We start from the raw sequence: 13,422 nt of genomic DNA, 5'->3' as shown, positions 1-13,422 counted from the left end.
GCTACAGTCCCTTCATATGCAGAGTTCGCTAATCCTGTCTAGGGTTGACTAATTTAATATGTATAACTTTGTAAATCTATGTAAGGTTATCTAATTATATATGTAGAACTTGGTACTTCTGTCTAGGGCTAGGAGACCCTTATCTCATCCAGACGACCTCTACTTCCTACATTCTATTATTCCTTACCTCTCCTTATCTTATTCATACGGTGGGCTCACTGATCCTGTCGAAAAGACTAGAAGATTCTTATCTGACATAGGCTGACTCTGCTTCCTGCATTCTAATTTCCATGCTTAGCCTGTTCATACTGGTTTAATCCATCACTCCACATGTCTGCACTAGTTTCCCCATCTTTCATATTTTATGTCAAGTTTCCTCATCTCTCACAATGTTACTTCTATCCCGGTCCTTGCCCTTACTCTCATCCAACCCAAGCCTAAACCCTACCCCTATCCCCTACACCTAACTCCTTCCTCAAAACATACCCCTTACCCCTATCCCATACCCACACCCCCAAGCCTACCCCTTACTCACCCCACTTCCATTACCCCCTTTCTCCTACCCCCATTCCCCTACCACTCCTTCCCCTAGGTTAGGGTAGTGTGAGAGATGGGAAAATTGATCTAAAATTATGAACATGGAAGAAACTAAAATTCATCAGTTAATGGCTGTAACCAGTACAAACAGGATAAGCTTGGGGGTTAGGATGCAGGAAAGCAGAGTCAGCACGATTAACATAAGAATCTTCTAGTCTTTGTGACAAGAGCCACCATAAGACTAAGAAAAGGAGTGGTAAGGAACAATAGAATGTAGGAAGTTGAGGTAGTCTGGATCAGATAAAGGTCTCCTAGCCCTGGACAGAAGTACCAAGTCCTACATATCTAATTAGCTAACCATACACAGATTTATACATATGAAATTAGCCAACCCTAGATAGAATGAGTCAACTCCACATACCAAGAGATTGTAGCCCCGAGAATCAGGAAGGTGTGAATAAGGACAATGACATGATGGGGCACCCACAGGATACCCCCTGGTCCTCCAAGTGTACTGAAACTGCACGTAGGCAGGAAGGATTACCTATGCCAAACCCATCCAGGGGGCAGAAGAATGTATGGGGGAGGGCACTCTGATACTGAAATTGACTGTATAAAAGTTGGGTGAGCCCCAGTATGTGTGTGTATTCCCAGGGTAAGGGGAAGCACCCAACTTTGCATTGTTGTTGTAATAAATGTTCTTTGTTCTCAATTTTTGTCTCGAGCAATTTCTTTAAAGGTACTTTAATTTCTAACAAATGGGGGATCGTCCGGGATCACACTCCCTCCACTGACAGAGTACCCCGACGACGAGAGTAGGTGCACCCCGGCTGATTCAGCTGGACTCACGGGCGACGGGTGGCTGGTCAGTGGAAGAAGCGAGTGATATCCGAGAAGAGGCATTGAGAACAAACGACGGAAGGAAGCGCGCTAGAGCATTGCTACTGGAACTCGGTAAGAGTAGTTTTACTTGTTTATAAGTATGGGAATAATGAGTAGCAAGGAAGAGAGTCCTGGTTCAGCATGTGAACACCAGATAGCTACGTACAGCCCGCTTGGGTTGATGTTATCTGAGTGGGGCACGGGAAAGACCCGTGGGAAAGACAAACTGACAATGGTCAGGTATTGTTGTATTGAATGGGTTAAATACCCGGTTAAAGGGAGCTCCGTGTACTGGCCAAAGTTCGGATCCGAGGATGAATGGATGTGTCAAGCTTTGAACATCTGGCTCTATCAAAACCAGAAAGACAATGTTGAGAGCAGGGAATATGCAGCCTGCTGGCTCAAGGGACCCATTGAACAACTGGTTTTGAATGAGAAAGAATTCAGGGATAAGAGAGAGGAGGAACCTTTTGTCCCTGAATCACAGGGTTGGGATGTGTTACATTCCCTCCCTCCACCTTATGTTCCTCCTATGCCGGCTCCTATCTTTCCTTCCCCTCCAATGACCTACCCTTCTGCACCTCCCCCTCCTCCCCCACCACTAGAGAAGAAAGAGGAGAACCGGAGTGGTATGGTGACTCGCTCACAAAGCGCTCGATTACCACCTCCGTTGACAGTAGAGGTAGAACATTGTAATTCAGAACAGCGTGAGATCCCTCAGGAAGAAGTGGCAGAACCCTGCGATTCACTTCTCAGGGAACAGGAACACAAATCTAAGAAACCAGAAATTAGCTGGATGCGACCCCTGCGGGAGGTTCCCATGGGAGAAGGTCTGGGGTTCGTAAATGTGCCCCTGACCAGCACTGAAGTACGTAATTTCAAGAAAGAATTAATCTCCCTGATAGAAGATCCCCAGGGATGTGCCGAACAGTTAGACCAATTTGTGGGACCAAATATATATATAATATGGGGGTCTCGACATAGAATCCCCAGCAGGGGAACAATTGGTACTAACAGGTTTTGTTACCAACTCAGCCCCAGACATTAGGAGAAAATTACAAAAGACAGAAAATTGGCATGAGCAGGGAATAACCCAGCTTCTACAGATCACACAAAAAGCATTTGTCCAGACATCTGAGGATAAGCAGAAAGCAAAGGCTAACATTTTGATGCAAGCAGTTAAAGGAATAGTAGATGAGTAACATGAAAAATGCAGGGACTGTGTGCCAGCTCCTGAATGTTGGGAGAAGTGCAGGGAGTGGGAGAGTAGAGACCAGAGATAATTTCATAAATCACGACTTCCCACTTCAGTCACTGACCAATATTGATTAAAATTCATGCTAAAAATTAAATGTCATAAATGATCGTTTTTCAATACTGTAGAATTAGCGAATTTAATACCAGTTAATTCCAATTTATGAAATAAATTGTATTCAAATGTGATTTTGCACAGGGAGTACCTGAGAGTTGTGATGTTATAACATTTGCAGGGAGAAATGTTTGCGCAAATAAGGTGAGTTCTATACATCTTAACTTTAAGTGTATGTGAGATAAAGAAAGGATCTGATGTGTAAAGTGGCTGGTTCAGCCAGTTGAAGGGGGAGTGTGCATGTCCCTTTAAGTGCACTGTAGCACTTGAAACTGAGGCTCCAGGCTCCTCTCTTGCAGTTAGAGGTATGGAGCCCTAGCAATAGATTTAGTACATTTCTTCTACACATTCAGCAGTCAAGGTCCGTGAGTTTAAAGATCACCCACCTCTGGAGAATAAAGATTCCTCTGGGGATTCCCATAAGTTTAATCATTCATTTCTCTGGTGCATTTTCCTCCGGAGTGAAATTAATGCCTCAGCACAATTTCTCTGTATTGCCGCTGTTATTTAATTCATGATAACTTTCCCCATTCATCAGGTTTATATTTAAATCCGGTAGTGCGGAAGTTACATTGTAAATAATCACGGAGGTAAACCCTGCGCGACTGGATGCAGCTTAATGGAAAAATAAACCTGCGAACTGGTCTATGGTGGTGTGTGAGTACTGCAATAGGTGGAATATGATTTAAATTGGTGGCATCGTTCAGAACAATTGGGCGCATAGGAATAATAGCATTAATTACTCACAGATCTTGTACCTGATACTATTCACTACGTCCCGGCTTCAGGACTGGGAAATTGGCATGGTACAGAGAAATTGCCATGGCACCAATATTTCTTGATTCACTAATGACTCCACAAGCTCCAGGATTCATGCAGCTAAACTTTAAGTGCAATATTATAGAAACTAGCCGGTACTTAAATGATTGTGTGTGCAATCAACATTGCAAAAATATGAAAGGTAATACAGGTGCTCCCCTACTTATGATTTTACGATGACACAATAGCATGACTGTCATTTACTTTCATATAATGTGTTAAAGGTCATCACAAGCATCATTGATTTCCTCGTTGGTTAATCACATTTTCGGAAAGCTTACAGGGACTGTTGGGAGAGAGCAAGGTAGTGGGATCAGTATGAGGACTGATACAGTGCTGTCAATGTTAGACAAGGTACGTCTCCAATTAAGATTTTTTTTCAACTTATGCTGGGTCTGCTGGAACGCAACCCTATTGTAAATTGAGGAGCACCTGTGATGTTCTTCTATCTAAAGCCAGCTTTAGATAAACTCTTATCATTCTGACAAATCCAGGTCTAAATCTAATTTTCCTCCAGCCTTTGAGCAAGCGCTTCCACAGCTGCATCTTACTGATCACCTCCTCACCAATGAATCAGGAGACCATGGTGTATGGCACTCACTGCACAAGCAGTCTGAAAATGTGTACAAGCCTGTTCAACTTCATTTTACAAAATCAACAATCGGTTCCAGGCTCCCCAATGCTCTCTGTGGAGAGAAAATTGCCAGATTTTTACCCTTTTAATGCCCTTGGTTATGTTACATGGATGTAAGGGGGTTGGAGGGTTATGGGCAGGGAGTAGGTAAGTGGAACTAGTTGGAGTTTCATGTAAATCGGTGCGGACTAGAAGGGCCAATATGGCCTGTTTCCGTACTGTTATTGCTATATGGTTATTATATGGAATATGGTTGTGAGCTGTGGCACAAGGCATTTTACTTAAGGCAGAACTAAAGGTTGAATATGTTTCAAGTTCTCTTGCAGAGGCTCTTGTGCTACAATGTCTGTTATGTACTCTAACAAATTGGAGGGTTGTGCCCCATACAGACAAGCAGCTCCAACTGCATTTTAATAAGGTCTAACATATTCAAAACCCATGCAAATATGGTTTGTGTTTCATTTTACAATTTTTACACTAACACAAAGGAAAGTCAGATTGTTATTCATTTTATTAAAATCTAGTGATTGGTTATATGTAAAAGCATGGCAAGAGGATCAACTAAAACCTGCCTGGGATGGTCCCTTCTGTGTACTTTTAATTACAGACACCGCAGTAAGAACAAGAAAGGCTGGACCCACATTCAAAGAATTAAACCAGCTTCTGAACCACAACATCATGACACACAGATTCAACCCTCAACCTGGCGTGCAGTCCCTCATCCACCAGACCTGAAACTTACACTGCGCCGTGACAAAGTGCCGTAATGTTACATTTATTGTCGTATTTTAATGGTTTATTCAGTTATTGTTGTATTTTATTGCTGTTTTCAATGGGTTTTACATTTATTGTTGTTTATTCAGTTATTGTTGTATTTTATTGCTGTTTTCAATGGGTTTTATTTTTATTGTTGTTTATTCATTTTTTGGAATATTGTTCGTTAAATGGATATGTCACTTCAGTACTCACTATGTTTAAAGTCCCCCTGGAATAGGGGCAGCAGAGGTTACAATTGTGCTCCTTTAGAATGTAGACAGGGCATAGATTTAATGTATAGTCATAGTGGGGTATGGGTTAACAAGGGATTCCAATACGGACCAGGGGAACTGAACAGCTTTAGTGGAGTACATCTAATTTGTATCTTAGCCTACACAGGTATTAAAGACAGAAGTTTTGAGGCGATAGCACAAAGGACATGGTGGGACAAAGACAGACAGAATGGTAGTCAGGATTGTACATGTAGCAGAGAGAGAGAGTTAATACATATGCTAATGTACACAGACAGGCTGCAACTCACAAGTTCAATGATACATATGCTAATGTTAGCAGACAAGCTGCAACACACAGTTAAATCACAAGAAACAATCCCCCCCCAGCTTGGTCTCTTTTCATCACCCCGTGAAGGGGAGCACCAGTTTCCAACAACGTGAGCTGCTTGACACTTTAATATCAGGCTCCAGACAGCCTTCGGAGATCGGTGGCCCTAGGGTTCGGGGCTGAAGAGGACATCAGATACTAGCCACAATTCAACGGAACCGCCTGACTACTGCAACTCGTTCGCTGCTGAAGGCAGCGTCTCTCACAGACTGCTACTCGTTCGCTGCTGAAGGCAGCGTCTCTCACAGACTTCGTCAGGACAATGCTTACAAAAGTCGGGTGGTTAAAAGACACTGCTTCAATGTTTCAACGTGAATCTGCCCATGCCCAAGTTCAGACGTGGCAACTTCGGACTGATCTGGGATGGACTAGACTCTTTACTGAGAACTGGAGCCTGATACTCACAACCCTAATAAGCAGCTGGACTCGCTACTCTGAGCTTCATGGTGCTCCCCGACCTAAAGACTTTACACAGAGATTACAATTCAGTTATTGACCAGCTGGGTAAAACTACACCTTACACTTAAAAGATCAGTATTACTGATCTAAAAGAAAAGTGAGGAAGGGGGGGGGGGGATCAGTCACACTGACACTAGTAACCAAAGATCAGTAACACTGATCATGGTGAAAGATCAGTATTACTGATCTAAAAGAAAAGTGAGGATTGTGAGAGATGGGAAAATTGATCTAAAATTATGAACATGGAAGAAACTAAAGTTCATCAGTAAATGGCTGTAACCAGTACAAACAGGATAAGCTTGGGGGTTAGGATGCAGGAAAGCAGAGTCAGCACGATTAACATAAGAATCTTCTAGTCTTTGTGACAAGACCATAAGACTAAGATAAGGAATGGTAAGGTACAATAGAATGTAGGAAGTTGAGGTAGTCTGGATCAGATAAGGGTCTCCTAGCCCTGGACAGAAGTACCAAGTCATACATTTCTAATTAGCTAACCAGACACAGATTTATACATATGAAATTAGCCAACCCTAGATAGAATGAGTCAACTCTGCATATCAAGAGACTGTAGCCCCGAGAATCAGGAAGGTGTGAATAAGGACAATGACATGATGGGGCACCCACAGGATACCCCCTGGTCCTCCAAGTGTACTGAAACTGCACGTAGGCAGGAAGGATTGCCAATGCCAAACCCATCCAGGGGGCAGAAGAATGTAAGGGGGAGGGCACTCTGATACTGAAATTGACTGTATAAAAGTTGGGTGAGCCCCAGTATGTGTGTGTATTCCCAGGGTAAGGGGAAGCACCCAACTTTGCATTGTTGTAGTAATAAATGTTCTTTGTTCTCAATTTTTGTCTCGAGCAATTTCTTTAAAGATACTTTAATTTCTAACAACAGTGTTTAAGCTACCGAAAGAAAATAGACACCCACACTGAGAGCAGTTCAGTTTATACAAAGGTTTATTACAAATTCAAAAGCTGATTTCAAACTACAATATGCAAGCCCTTCCCAATTATACTTATTCCCAACTGCCGAAGTGAGGCAACGACTGCACACTTGTAGTAGGTTGTCGGGCGCCGGTAGCAGCTTCTCCACCTCCCTCGACTGGGACGTTAGCTGGACTCCAGAAGTTCTTCTCCTTGCTGACAGACGTTGCCACCTCTCAGAGAGTCTCAAACTTCAGCAGCGGGACCATGGCTTATATTACCCGAAAACTGCTCACCCAAGCACCTATTCCCAGCACAGTAAGAAAGATAAGCGAGTAAACTAGCATATTAGGCTTCGTTTGAATAACATAATTTTCAGCTTATCACTTTGAATACAATGGTTATTTTGCATCAAGGCTAGGCCTCTGACAGTCTGTGACCAAAACAAGCAGGAAGATTAAATGTTCTTGGTACACAGATGTCCTTTTGTCAGATAACTGCATCTCTGGCCCCTTGGTGGAATTTAGCTTATGTCTGCTGATTGTAAAAAACAAGCAGGTTCTCAGCCTTGCAGAAGCAAAGTCTGCAAAAATATAAAACACGGTTTAAATCTTCCATTACATTCCCCTCCCCATTCCCCTCCCCCTTTCCTTCCCCCGCTCGCCTCCCAGTTCCCCCCCCTTCCCATTCCCCTACTCCTAACTCTAACCCCTAACAAACCCTAACCTTAACACTACTGATACGCCCTATTCTCCACGTCCCCTAACTCTATCTCTACCCCTATACTGCCCCCTAACCCCAACCCTAATTCAACCCACCTTCCCCTAACCCTAACCCTCACCCCACCTCTACCTCCTACTCCTATCCCCTTCCCCTAAACCCAACACAAACCCACATCCCCGAACTCTAAACCTCACCCTAAACCTAGACCTAATCCGAGCCCATGTCTCCTAACCCTAACCATAATGCTACCTCTATCCCAGCCCTCTCTAACTCTAACTCTACCCACCTTCCCAACCCAAACCTAAACACTACCCCTATCCCCTACACCTATCCCCTACACCTATCCCCTTCCAGTAACCATACCCCTCACCCATACCCACACCCGCAACCCTACCCCTTACTCCTACCCTTACCCCCTTCCATTACACCCTTTCTCCTACCCCCTTCCCCTACCCCTCCTTCCCCTAGGTTAAGGTTGGAAGGGGAAAGGGGGAGGGGGAAGGGGAGGTGAAGGGAGGAGGGCTGGGGTTAGGGCATAGGTGTGAGGGAAGGGCAAGGTGAGCAGGAGGGGGTTGGGATCGAGGAGGGGTAGTGGAGAAGGGGGGGGAGTGGGTGACGGGACATGGGAGATGCAGGGAATGGGGTTGGCAGGGCCAGAGGGAGAAGAAGGGGTGGGATTCAGGACATCATGATGTTGTCTGACCTCTGATCAGCTGGGATGCGAGGTTCTTCTGGACTCGTGTCTTGTCTCCGAGATCGCTCCTTCTCCTGGGAAGAGAAATATGGGTGATAGAGATGCTGTCTGCGATGCCTGATCACGATAACTTTGGAGGGTCCCAACTCTTGCCCCATCACGCCCCTCCCTACCCCTGCACACTAGGGCCTTTCCCCTTCCTCTGCTTTACCTGAGGAAGTGTGTTTTGGAGAAAAGCACAATCTATCTCTGCAGAGCTCAGAGCACCGTGTCTCCATCAGGCAACACCCTGGTTCACCATGACATGACAGCAAGATGCTGGACAAATCATGGATGGATCAGTCGAATCCCTTCAGCTGACCCATATGAACCTACCCCACAACGATATTACCCTTCCCTCCCTCACACCAGTACCTTCTGTTTTTCTTTTATTCCTGTCCCCATATTAAAATCATTTTCATGCCTTTCATGGACCAGCCTCCACTACTACCCCTGGCAATGCATTCCAGGCACCCACTACTTTCTGTGTGAATAAAATGTACCCCTCACATCTTGCCTAAAGTTCCCTCCTCTCACCTTATTTCGACATCTTCTGGTATTCTCGCCCCAGGAATGTACACAATATTCCAAGTGTGGTCTGACTCGAATTTTATACATCTGCAACATTACCTCTCAGTTCTTGAACTCAATTCCCTGACTCCTGAAAGCCAGCACACAATACACCATCTTAAACTCCCTCTCAATTTTCACAGCAACATTGAGCGATTTATGTAGCAGGATCGAAATATTTCTCTGTCCTGCACACTGTTCATAATCCTGTCACTAACCAAGTGCTCTGCCCTCACGTTCTTGTAATCCACATTCAATAAAGAAATTGGTCTATATGGAGCTACTTTTAATGGGTCTCCAATCTTCTTTGGAATAACTGTTATTTGTGCCCTTGAAAATGACTCTGGAAATAAACCTGGACCAGTTGCTTGTTTAAGTCCATCTGCATTAACAGGATTGAACTCCATCTGTCACTTCTCTGCAAACTGGATGAACTATGACAACCTTCTGCACTGTCTACCCCATCTCTACCTCTGTGTCATCCCCTTACATACCCAGCCTTCCACTCCCATCATCATTCATAAAAATCACAAAGAGCAGGGGTCCCAGAGCAGATCCATTTGGAGCGCGACTAGTCATTGTTCCATCTACTACTACCCTCTGTTTACTGCAGACAAGCCAATTCTGAATCCACACAGCCAAGGCTCCATGGATCCCATGCCTCCCAACGTTCTGAATGAGGCCACCGTGGGGACCTTGTCAAGCACCTTACTAAAATCCACGTGCAGCACATACAGACCTTGACCTTCATCGATTTCCTTTGACACCTCCTCGAAATACTCAATTTGACTCGTGATTCAGGACCTGCTCCTCACAAAACTATCCATGAGTTTCCCCAGCATGTTTGTGCATTGCCCTCGGACCCAGCATCTGCAGACTTCCTGGCCAGTCCCTCCCTTACCCCTTCCCAGAGCTTCCGCATCCATTACAACATTAAGCATTGCTGCCCAGTACTGCCCAGTACAGACCTTTGTAAACGTTCTCCACAACCAACTAACCCTTACCCGTACCACACCCATAGCTATGGGTGGATTAAATATCCAATTAACTTCTTTCTGAATTTGATGTTGATTCCAATTTTGAATAACTTTTCATAATTCTAGTTGAGCTCCTGTAAAGTTAGATCCATTATCAGAACATAATTCTTTTACTTGACCACGTCTAGGAATAAAACGCCAAAGAACATTAATAAAAGAGTCTGTATCAAGCAATGACGCTACTTCAATATGAATTGCTCTCATAGTCAAACAAGTGAAAATAACTCCATATCGTTTTTCAACACTTCGTCCTCACTTTTCTTGCAAAGGACCAAAATGATCAACTTCCACGGATGTAAATGGGAATTCATCAGGTGAAACTCTGTCCTGTGGTAAATCTGCCATTTGTTGTTTTCCAGGTTTTCATTCTCTCTGTTAGTCACAAAGAGATGAAACCTCAGGATTTCATTATTAATATATTTAAGCACTGATGTTCTATCAGTCCAAAACACAGGATCTGCTAACTCCATCTGTAATTCTCTTCTTAACATAGCGTCCATTTTGCTCGCCATAATAGCAGCAGTCAATTCCATTCAAGGTCTGGTGACTGACTTTAATGGAGCCACTCTGGCTTTTCCCATTACAAATCCACCATCTACTCGCACTTGGTTATTTCACAGGACTCAGTAACTGACAGGATCAAAACCACCTTCACTTACATCAGAAAAATTGAGTAACTGAGCAAATGTGGCCACTCCAAAGTCTGTTGACTTCAAAACTTCCAGTTTAATCTAATTTCTCCAATCTAATTTCTCCAATCTAATTTCTCCAATCTTGTGCGATGGATTCTGGATTAGTTTCATCCCATCCAAATTTTCTTCTGCACAAAACTGGTATTTGGCCGGGCTGATCATTAGGCTGAATTCGGCCAGTCGGGAGAAGAGGGTGTGCAGTTGAGACTTGTGTTATGCCCAGTCTCTGCTGGTGACAAGAATGTCATCCAGATAAATGAACACGAAATTCAAATCCCTGCGCACCGTATCCATGAGGTGCTGGAATGTCTGGGAGGTGTTCTTGAGACTGAAAGGCACACATAAAAATTTGAACAAGCGGAAGGGGGTGATGATGGCCGTTTTGGGGATGTCCTCAGGATACAATGGGATTTGATGATACACGCCCACCAGATCGACCTTGGAGAATACTCTCACGCCATGCAGATTGGCCATAAAGTCCTGAATGTAAGGGATGGGGTAACGGTCAGGTACCGTCGTGTCAATAAGCCATCGATAATCTCCGCAGGGGCGCCAGCCATCGGAGGCTTTTGGGACCAGGTGGAGCGGCGACACCCAAAGTCTTTCGGAGCGACGAATGATCCCCAGTTCCTGCAGATGCGAGAACTCCTCTTTCGCTATCTGGAGCCTATCTGGCGGGTTTAACAGTATTGTACGATAAATTGTGTCAGTCACTGTGACACCAGGTTCACAGTTGGGAGAATATTTAATGGTGATATACAGTAGACTTTGGCAGATACTGTGACACCAAGTTCTCAGTAGTGAGGTTTAACAGTAATGCACGATAAGCTGTGGTAGATACTGTGATACCAGGTACACAATTGGAAGAAGGTTTTACGGTGATGTAATATTAACTGTGGCAGATAAAGTGACACCAGGTTCACATTGGGGAGAAGTTTATGGTGATGTACGGAAGACTGATGCAGATATGGTGACACCGCATTCACAATGAGGAGAAGGTATATTAGTGATGTACAATAAACTGTGGAATATACTGTGACTCCCAAGTTTACAGCGTGGAGAAGGTTGAACTGTGATGTACGATAAATGGTGGCAAAAATAGTGAAAAATGTGTCAACGTTTGGAGAATGTTTAACGGTGATGTACTGTTGACTTTGGCAGATACTGTGACACCGTGTTCACTGTACTGAGAAGGTTTAACAGAGATGTATGGTAGAATGAGGTAGATTCTGTGACTCCAGGTTTACAATAGTGAGACGGTTTAAAAATGATGTACAATAAACTGTGGCAGATACTGTGAAAGCTGGTTGACAGTGGGGAGGAGGCTAATGGTGATGTCCAGGAGACTACGTAGACACATTGATACTGGGCTCAGAGTGGGAAAAAAAGCTTTATTGGTGATGTCTGTGAAACTGAGACAGTTACTGTGACACTGGGTTCATAGTGGGGAAAATGTTTAACAGAGCTGTACGATAACCTTTGGTGAATAAAGTGACATCAGCTTCATATTGGGGAGAATTTTTAATCATGATGTACACTAAACTCTGGCAGATACAGTAACACCAGGCTCACATTGACGAGAAGGTTTACTGGTAATGTACGGTAGAATGGCAGGCTCTGTAACACCGAGTTCACAGTAGTAAGAAGGTATAATAGTGATGTACGATAAACTGTGGCAGATACAGTAAAACCGGTCTCACAATGGGGAGAAGGTTTAATGTTGATTTAAGGTAGACTGAGGCAGAAACTAAGAGACAAAATTCAGAGTAATGTAAAGGTTTAACAGTGATTTACTATAAACTGTGTCAGATACTGTGACAAGATGGCGCAGAGGGTAGACATGTGGTTCCACCCTTCAATAGTTAGACTATTAAATGCTCGATTTTAAAAGTTGTAAAAATGATTAAAAATACTGTTTATAGACTTGGGAATAGTGGAGGATCGAAATGGCTGCAAATGTGAAAAAATCAAAAACTCAGTTACAGAAGAAATTACCTTACAAAGTGTTGAAGAATTGTAGCTGAGTTCAAGTTGTAGCACTGGAGTCGTCGACTGGAGTCCCCAAGCCTCAGAGGACTCCTGCCCGGCTAAGTATTTTGTCAGCACCACTTGCGCTATCGCAAGATGGCGCCAGCTCAGCAGTGAATTCAGTGGTTTCGACTCGTGCACTCATTAACACAAGAGTGAGGGCGGGCCAGCTGAGCGAGGACAGGCCCATGATCCTGCAGCATTGCCTGCTGGTCAGGGGAGGTACAGTGAAGCATCAGAAGACGCACCTGCGCAGTCGGTGTCCCTACCGGGCATGCACAGTGCTTCGAGGGTCCACAAACCTTTGGAGAAGGTGTGGACTGTGGGGGAGCCTGAGCGATGGTGAACTGACGAGGTCGGCACACTGTGTCGGGTGTCCAGACCCGCAGCAGCACCGGAAGAGGACCTATTGCTATGGAGGAAGAGGATGCTCAACTTCATTAGAATTTGAAGAACTGGGGACTGCGGCAAAAGAAGGTCAGCCTCAAAGGGAGGTGATGGATCCTGGACTGGATTCTGTGTTTCCAATTGTGGAAGGGATTGCTCTACTCATGGAAGATATGGCAAATATGTCAATGCAGATGGCTCATCAGATTTTCAGAAATGAAAACTAAAATGAACACTGTGTGTGAAGA

At 44.2% G+C, this 13,422-nt stretch overlaps 2 long non-coding RNA genes across 2 annotated transcripts in view; one reads left to right on the top strand and one right to left on the bottom strand.

Moving 5' to 3' along the window:
* Window positions 1-6,948, top strand: part of LOC138750348 (uncharacterized) — a 29,928-nt gene extending 22,980 nt beyond the window's left edge. The window contains exon 4 of the long non-coding RNA XR_011349274.1: window positions 4,849-6,948. This is a non-coding gene — a long non-coding RNA (uncharacterized lncRNA). The remainder of the gene's footprint in view (window positions 1-4,848) is intronic.
* Window positions 6,949-7,065: 117 nt separating this feature from the next.
* LOC138750351 (uncharacterized) lies at window positions 7,066-13,185 on the bottom strand. Its single transcript, XR_011349277.1, has 3 exons — window positions 12,755-13,185; window positions 8,431-8,495; window positions 7,066-7,587 (listed from the first exon to the last, which is right to left on the bottom strand). It is a non-coding gene; the product is annotated as an uncharacterized lncRNA (long non-coding RNA).
* Window positions 13,186-13,422: the final 237 nt, after the last annotated feature.

The sequence above is a fragment of the Narcine bancroftii genome, unplaced genomic scaffold, assembly GCF_036971445.1.
Source record: "Narcine bancroftii isolate sNarBan1 unplaced genomic scaffold, sNarBan1.hap1 Scaffold_121, whole genome shotgun sequence".
Taxonomy (NCBI): Eukaryota; Metazoa; Chordata; class Chondrichthyes; order Torpediniformes; family Narcinidae; genus Narcine; species Narcine bancroftii.
This window is presented reverse-complemented; position numbering and strand designations above follow the sequence as displayed.